This window comes from Oncorhynchus nerka, unplaced genomic scaffold (genome assembly GCF_034236695.1).
Source record: "Oncorhynchus nerka isolate Pitt River unplaced genomic scaffold, Oner_Uvic_2.0 unplaced_scaffold_2871, whole genome shotgun sequence".
NCBI classification, from domain to species: Eukaryota; Metazoa; Chordata; class Actinopteri; order Salmoniformes; family Salmonidae; genus Oncorhynchus; species Oncorhynchus nerka.
Genome location: NW_027038430.1, coordinates 21,962 through 30,664, shown reverse-complemented (window position 1 = coordinate 30,664; position 8,703 = coordinate 21,962). Strand labels below are relative to the sequence as shown.

The 8,703-nt window shown below is 42.2% G+C and overlaps 1 pseudogene; it reads right to left on the bottom strand.

The window, feature by feature from the left end:
* Positions 1 to 1,737: 1,737 nt before the first annotated feature.
* LOC115114080 (aromatic-L-amino-acid decarboxylase-like) lies at positions 1,738 to 4,319 on the bottom strand (annotated as a pseudogene).
* Between the last annotated feature and the right edge of the window lie 4,384 nt (positions 4,320 to 8,703).

Sequence of the window (8,703 nt, the reverse complement as noted above, 5' to 3'; positions counted from 1 at the left end):
ACATGATGACTCCTTACTGTCCCCAGTCCACCTGACTGTGCTGCTGCTCCAGTTTCAACTGTTCTGCCTTATTATTATTCGACCATGCTGGTCATTTATGAACATTTGAACATCTTGGTCATGTTCTGTTATAATCTCTACCCAGCACAGCCAGAAGAGGACTGGCCACCCCACATAGCCTGGTTCCTCTCTAGGTTTCTTCCTAGGTTTTGGCCTTTCTAGGAGTTTTTCCTAGCCACCGTGCTTTTACACCTGCATTGTTTGCTAAAATACATTTGATTTGATTTTGATTTGATTCTTTGGGAGGCTAGTCATATGCACATTCACTTAACCAAAAAGCAGTTAAGAAAATAACTTCAAAAAATAAGAGAAAAGTAACAAATAATTAAAGAGCAGCAGTAAAATAACATTTGTGCGGGGGCACTGTGTCAAGGTAATTGAGGCAATATGTACATGTAAGTAGAGTTATTAAGGTGACTATGCATAGATGATAAGAGAGTACTGCAAATAGTCTGCGTAGCCATTTGATTAAATGTTCAGGAGTCTTATGGCTTGGGGGTAGAAGCTGTTTAGAAGTCTCTTGGACCTAGACTTGGCGCACTGGTACCACTTGCCGTGCGGTAGCAGAGAGAAAATTCTATGACTAGGGTGGCTGAAGTTTTGGACAATTTTTAACCCCAAAACCTGCTATATAGGTCCTGGATGGCAGGAAGCTTGGCCCCGGTGATGTACTGGGCCGTTCGCAATACCCTCTATAGTGCCTTGCGGTCAGAGGCCGACCAGTTGCCATACCAGGCAGTGATGCAACCCGTCAGGATGCTCTCGATGGTGCAGCTGTAAAACCTTTTGAGGATCTGAGGACCCATGCCAAAGGGGGAGGTGGCCTCCATCATTCTTCCATTCAAGAATGATGGAGGCTACTGTGTTCTTGCGGACCTTCAATGCTGCAGATATTTCTGTACCCTTCCCCAGATCTGTGCCTCGACACTATCCTGTCTCGGAGCTCTACAGACAATTCTTTCGACCTCATGGCTTGGATATGCACTGTCAACTGTTTTGTTTCTTCTTCCTTCTAAAACTTGTTTTCACTTTGTCATGATAGGGTATTGTGTGTAGATTGATGAGAAACATATTCAATTTAATGCATTTTAGAATAAGGCTGTAACGTAATAAAATGTGGAAAAAGTGAAGGGGTCTGAATACATTTCGAATGCACTGCACTTTAATTACCTCATACCCCTGCACATCCACTAGGTACTGGTAGTCCTTGTATATAGACAAGTTATCATTACTCATTATGTATCTATTATGACATGTTTAACTTTTCTATTATTTCTCTATTTTCTTTCTCTCTGCTTTGTTGGGAAGGGCCCGTAAGTAAGCATTTCAGTAGTCCACACCTGTTGTTTAGGATGCATGTGATTTGATTTTTCAGTATAATAATTTCACTCACAATCATAAATGCAAATCTCACTCATTAGCTTCTGTTTGATAAAACTGCTGCTAAATGCATCTCATACTCTTTCAAATGCTCATCTGAACATGATGCATCAGGTGAGATGGCAATTTGTCACAGCTCTCATAAGGCTAGCAACAAGTGAGAGGAGGCCTACTTTTTGCCATAGTGAAGCGCACTTAAAACCCCAGCCACAAACAAAACACCCCTAGGATGAGCGATGATCCTCGATGGATTCAATAGAGGGCCATTAAATTATCTGTCAGCCTTCTCTCTCATGCCTAAGCCACCTCTCCGATCTCATCCCTGGCTGAGACAGTCACCTCAGCTGCACTGCTGTATCCACAACAATAAATGAACACTTTACCACACGAAATAAGTACCCACAACCCCAAAACACACACGCCCATCTTTGACTGACATATTAAAAGGCAATTTCCTGCTGTTTATCTGGTGTTGTGAGGCAAACAATAACCAAAACATATATGACAGACAAATTGCTGGCAGCGACAGAATCGTGAGCAGTCAATTGCTTTTCCTATTTTTCTAACATCTGCATTGTTTTAGAAGGCAAAGTGGCAGGGGCTGTAAATCCGGTTTTGACCCTACTGTGAATACCATGTGTTCTGTACAAATATTAGATTTATATTGTTCTTGGATATCCTTACTTGAAATATGACTACGACAAATATCCGACTACATTTTTCATTTAAATTAATTAATTGAATTGTAAATGTATTTGAAAGTATGTTGTGGCAATGTAGCAATACAACTGTGGAAATAAAAGCAATGCATCGTCTTACCCCAAAGAAATGGTGGGTAGTTTTACCTGGATGACGCCTCCTCCTTGTCCGTGTGTCCCGGCGATGAAGTCTTCTGGCAGCTTGAGCATCTTCCCCAGCCAGTCCATCATGACTGTCTCCAGCTCTGTACACGCCGGGCTGGCAGCCTACAGTAACGTGGGGTTAGAGACAGGGTCAACACACAGGGCCGGGCTGGCAGCCTACACAGCTCTGTACACGCCGGGCTGGCAGCCTACAGTAACGTGGGGTTAGAGACAGGGTCAACACACAGCTCTGTACACGCCGGGCTGGCAGCCTACAGTAACGTGGGGTTAGAGACAGGGTCAACACACAGCTCTGTACACGCCGGGCTGGGGTTAGAGACAGGGTCAACACACAGCTCTGTACACGCCGGGCTGGCAGATTACCACACCATTTGGACAAGGACCGATATTAGCATTTTTTGCATCAATGAATTGAATTTGTGCCACAAATGCTAAAACGTTAATATTTGTAAACAGTGCTATGGAATCTTAACCAAAACATGGATTGCTGTCATACCTTGTCCATAAACTGCTTACAGGGTAAGGAAGCCAACATGTAATTTTGAAATGTGGGTGAACTATCCCTTTGTCTTAAAATGTTGATACTGTTCAAATCACATTCAAAAGAAAGAGAGAGGATGACAGAAACAGATGACAAGGTCATACATACCCAGGAGAATCCGATGCAACCAATAGCTCCAGACAGCATGTCTGCCAGCATTGCCGAGAAGGAGTTCGCCGCGGCGAAGTAGGCATAGAAGTACGGGCTGTGCCAGTGGGTCACCTAAACACAGAGGAAGAGTCGTGTCAGGTAGCCTAGAGGTTAGTCTGGTTCGAATCCTAGGTGTAACCTGACAGAGTAAATCTGAGGTTTGCTAGTATCCTGCTAAATACCATGCCTTGCCATGGTGCCACTGAGCCCTTGATCAAGGCACTTAACCCCTAAAGTGCTCTAGGCCTTGAGCATGGCAGTTAAACTGTTCCAGGCTGAATTCCAGTCTTGTGCGTGTTTGGGGCACCAAGCTAGAGGCTGCCAGTGTCCCTGCCTGTCTCCCTTACATGCTTTCCCATGGTGAGTCATTCATTAGACTAACCGGGCTTATTCCACACTGTTAAAAGCAGAAGGGGTAAAGAAAGAAAAAAATGTTTTAGAGGGTCAGATTGATAATGGAAAAACAGCTTTCATGTTACAGCTAAGGAAAGCGTTTGGGTTGGGAGTAGATAGATTAAAACTGGTTTGTTTCTCTGGTGGTGAGATTATTGATGTCTTGGAACTTTGTCATGTGAAAGGCCACAGAATGCAGGGAATTTTACAACCATTTGCAAAAACAACTACATGGTTGATACGTGTCATATACAGTTAATGTGAGCTTTCGTGAACTGATTTCTCAGTACAACGGAACACTGTCTCGTTAACAAAACGTTCAACACTGAAACTCCTTACTGTACATCTTCTGAATGGTCACTAAACAGTCAACAGACCAGAAGTTGATACAGATATTGTGATAATGCCTCCCCCATAACTTAGCGGTTAGTGACTGTGTGCATTGAGTGGTGTGTATGTTCTCATGATCTCATGTTCAATGCAGCCGGAAGCCACTGGGTAAACAGCCCATTGGTATCATCAATGCTTTCATATTTAATGCTTAACTTTTCACTGATGAAATCTGGGAGAAAGCGGATCTCCAATAACAGAGTACCTGACCTATAGCAAGTTATGAATACCTTATGTATGCCACCTTCAAGTAAAGTTTTACCATCATGTTACAGCTGCAATCAGCCTTCAATCAATAGTCACCTCATCTATAATAATATAATCATCTTGGCCGCCTACCCCAGGCATGATGACCCTCTCAATTGTCTTTGACCACGTCCTCGTAGGTGTCAGGCTCCTCAGGGGCCTCCTCAGGGATGAGGGGCCGCAGGTACCCAGGCTTCACGTCGGGGTACACCGTCCTCTGCTCTATGTTCTCCAGGTAATCTGCTATCAGGTCTACCATCTTCTTCCCTCTCCTCCGGAACTCTGTAGCGTCCATTGTACAACTGGAACAGACAAATATCCCACTTCATCGTCCCAACCTTCACTAACAGTCCTACAAACTTAATACTGATTGCACGCACACACACGATTTAACAAGCCACATTATGACAACGACACCTTGCTTCCAGACAAACTGAACACCTTCTTCGCCCTGCTTTGAGGAAATCAACACTGAGCTGCCGACGTGGGCCCCTGCCACTCACGAGGACTTTGTGCTCCCGATCTCTGTGGCTTACGTGAGTACACAGAACCCAAACCAGCAATCGTACTTAGCTTGTTATTAATCCACCTGGCGTGTCAGATTTCAATAAAGCTTTTCGGCGAAAGCCTACCAAGCATTTATGTAAGGACATCTCTCGCAGTAGGCAAAATATTACAAACAGCTAGCAGCCAAGTAGATTGGTCACGAAAGTCAGAAAAGCAATAAATTAAATCACCGACCTTTGATGATCTTCGGATGTTTGCACTCACGAGACTCCCAGTTACACAATACATGTTCCTTTTGTTCCATAAAGATTATTTTTATATCCAAAATACCTCCATTTGGTTGGCGCGTTATGTTCAGAAATCCACAGGCTCGAGCGGTCATGACATCACAGACGAAAATTCCAAATAGTATCCGTAATGTTCGTAGAAACATTACTAATGTTTTTTATAATCAATCCTCAGGTTGATTTTACAATATATAATTGATAATATATCAACCGGGAATGTAGCTTATTCTATAGGAGAGAGAGAGAAAATGGCTGCGACAAGCTTTTGCGCATACAAAACGCTGCTGGCACCCAGCCATACAATATGTGATCTTTCTCGCTGATTTTTCAAAATAAAAGTCTGCAACTACGTCTAAAGACTGTTCACACCATGGGGAAGCCATAGGAAAGGGAATCCCTTTAAATGGAGCAAAGGCAGGCTATGGAACATGGAGCTTTCAAAATAGAGGCCACTTCCTGGTTGGATTTTCCTCAGGTTTTCACCTGCAAAATCAGTTCTGTTATACTCACAGACAATATTTTGACAGTTTTGGAAACTTTAGAGTGTTTTCTATCCTAATCTGACAATTATCTGCATATTCTAGATTCTAGGCCTGAGAAATAGGTTGTTTAATTTGGGTATGTTTTTTATCCAAACATCAAAATTCTGCCCCCTACACTCAAGAGGTTCATTTACGGCAATTTAGCTAGTTAGTTTGCACTTGCTAGCTAATTTGTCCTATTTAGCTAGCTTGCTGTTGCTAGCTAATTTGTCCTGGGACATAATCATTGAGTTGTTATTTTATCCGAAATGCACAAGAACCTACTCCGACAAAAAACGGCCAACCGAATCGTTTCGAGTCATCTCTTCTCCTTCCAGGCTTTTTCTTCGTTTAACTTATATGGTGATCGCATCTAAACTTTAATTTTATTACCACATCTACCGGCAAAACAGTTCGTCTTTCAGTCACCCACGTGGGTATAACCAATGAGGGGATGGCACGTGGGTACCTGCTTCTATAAACCAATGAGGAGATGGGAGATGCATGACTTTCAGCGCGACCTGCGTCAGAAATAGGAATGAGTTCTAAGTACTAAGTTCTTTGAACGGCTAGTTAAGGACCATATCACCTGCATCTTACCTGACAACCTAAAAACCAATTTGCATACCTCCCCAACAGATCCACAGCTGACGCAATCGCCATTACACATCGCTCTATCCCACCTGGACAAGAGGAATACCTATGTAAGAATGCTGTTCATTGACTACAGCTCAGCCTTCAACACAGTAATGCCCTCCAAGCTCATCAATAAGCTCAGGGCCCTGGGTCTGAACCCCGCCCTGTAGAAATTGAAGCAAATTGTATTTCTGATTCATTCTTGTTACATATATTTTAGGACAGTCAATAAAGTGAAAAGGTGTTCTTATTATACAATGAAACTGATTTCTGTGAAAAATCATTCAAACTTCAAAGAGAAGTTCATTTATGTAATGCTCCCTGTTAGTGTTTTTTTAGGTCAGTGTGTTATGAGTGACAATGTAGGCTTTCTGAGTGAGAATTGTTGCCAGTTATGGTTGAACAAGCTTATTTTGAAACATTAAGTATTTGTGTTTTGAGTGAGTTTAACTGTTAGGCCAAGATGCATGTTGGTAATGCAGACGGAAGAGTTTTGAAAAGGACTTCATTATTGACCGATGCTTGTTAGCAATTGAAAATAAATGTAAATCGGTTTGAGGTCAGGACCCTGACTGGGCCACTTCAGAAGGCATATTTTCTTCTGTTGAAGTCATTCTGTTGATTTACTTCTGTGCTTTGGGTCATCCTGTTGGATCACCCAACTTCTGTTGAGCTTCAGTTGACGGAGAGACAGCCTAACATTTTCCTGCAAAATGTCTTGATAAACTTGGGAATTCATTTTTCCGTTGATAGCAAGCTGTCCAGGCACTGAGGCAGCAAAGCAGCCCCAAACCATGATGCTCTCTCCACCATACTTTACAGTTGGGATGAGGTTTTGATGTTGGTGTGCTGTAACTTTTTACCTCCAAAGTGTTGTGTGTTCCTTTCAAACAACTCAACTTTAGTTTAATCTGTCCACAGAATATTTTGCCAGAAGTGCTGTGGAACATACAGGTGCTCTTTTGCAAACTTCAGACATGCAGCAATGTTATTTTTGGATAGCAGTGGCTTCTTCTGTGGTGTCCTCCCATGAACACCATTCTTCTTTAGTGTTTTACGTATCGTAGACTCGTCAGAGATATTAGTATGTCCCAGAGATTTCTGTACGTCTTTAGCTGATACTCTAGGATTCTTCTTAACCTCATTGAGCATTCTGCACTGTTCTCTCGTAGTCCTCTTTGCAGGACGACCACTCCTAGGGAGAGTAGCAACAGTGCTGTACCTTCTCCATTTACAGGCAATTTGTCTTACCGTGGACTGATGAACATCAAGGCTTTGAGATACTTTTGTAACCCTTTCCAGGTTTATGCAAGTCAACAATTCTTAATCTTAGGTATTCTGAGATCTCTTTTGTTCACATCAGGCAATGCTTCTTGTGAATAGCAAACTATATATATAGGGCAGAGCAGCTCTAACCAAAATATCCAATCTCGTTTCATTGATTAGACTCCAGGTTAGCTGACTCCTGACTCCAATTAGCATTTGGAAAGTCATTAGCCTAGGGGTTCACATACTTTTCCAACCTACACAGTGAATGTTTAAATGATCTATTCAATATAGACAAGAAAAAAAACATTTGTTATTAGTTTAAGCAGACTGTCTATGGTTGTAACTTAGATGATCACATTTTAAAACTAATTTGTGCAGAAATCCAGGTAATTCCAAAGGGTTCACATACTTTTTCTTGCCACTCTATATCTGCTGCACTAAATGTTTAATATACACTACCGTTCAAAAGGTTGGAAGTCACTTAATGTCCTTGTTTTTGAAAGAAAGGCAAATTTTTGTCCATTAAAAATAACATCAAATTGATCAGAAATACAGTCTAGACATTGTTAATGTTGTAAATGACTATTGTAGCTAGAAACAGCAGATTTTTAAAGGAATTTCAGAGGCTCATTATCAGCAACCATCACTCTTGTGTTCCAGTGGCACGTCGTGTTAGGGAATCCAAGTTTATCATTTTAAAAGGCTAATTGATCATTAGAAAACCTTTTTGCAATTATGTTAGCACAGCTGAAAACTGTTCTGATTACTGATTAAAGAAGCAATACAGCTGGCCTTCTTTAAACTAGTTGAGTATCTGGAGCATCAGCCTTTGTGGGTTCGATTACAGGCTCAAAATGGACAGAAAAAAAATTAGCTCGTCAGTCTATTCTTGTTCTGAGAAATTAAGGCTATTCAATGCGAGAAATTGCCAAGAAACTGAAAATCTCATACAAGGATTACTACTCCCTTCACAGAACAGCGCAAACTGGCTCGAACCAGAATAGAAAGAGTGGGGGGCCCCGGTGCACAACTGAGCAAGAGGACAAGTACATTAGTGTGTCTAGTTTGAGAAACAGACGCCTCACGAGTCCTCAACTGGCAGCTTCGTTAAATAGTACCCGCAAAACACCAGTCTCAACGTCAACAGTGAAGAGGCGACTCCGGGATGCTGGCCTCCTATGCAGAGTTGCAAAGAAAAAGCCATCTCAGATTGGCCAATAAAAATAAAAGATTAATGGGCAAAAGAACACAGACACTGGACAGAAGAACTCTGATCATAATGACTAATCATAGATCAGCACTCCTACTCTGAGAAATTTGCTACAGCCCCTGGTGTGCATGTATTCTGAAGCCCGGTGGAGACCTGCAGTCCTGATAAACCCAAAGAATAATAGAGAGGTGGTTGGCGGTGGGTGTACTCACGTTGTCGAGCACAGCCGTGGTCGGGTCCTCCTCTCTTT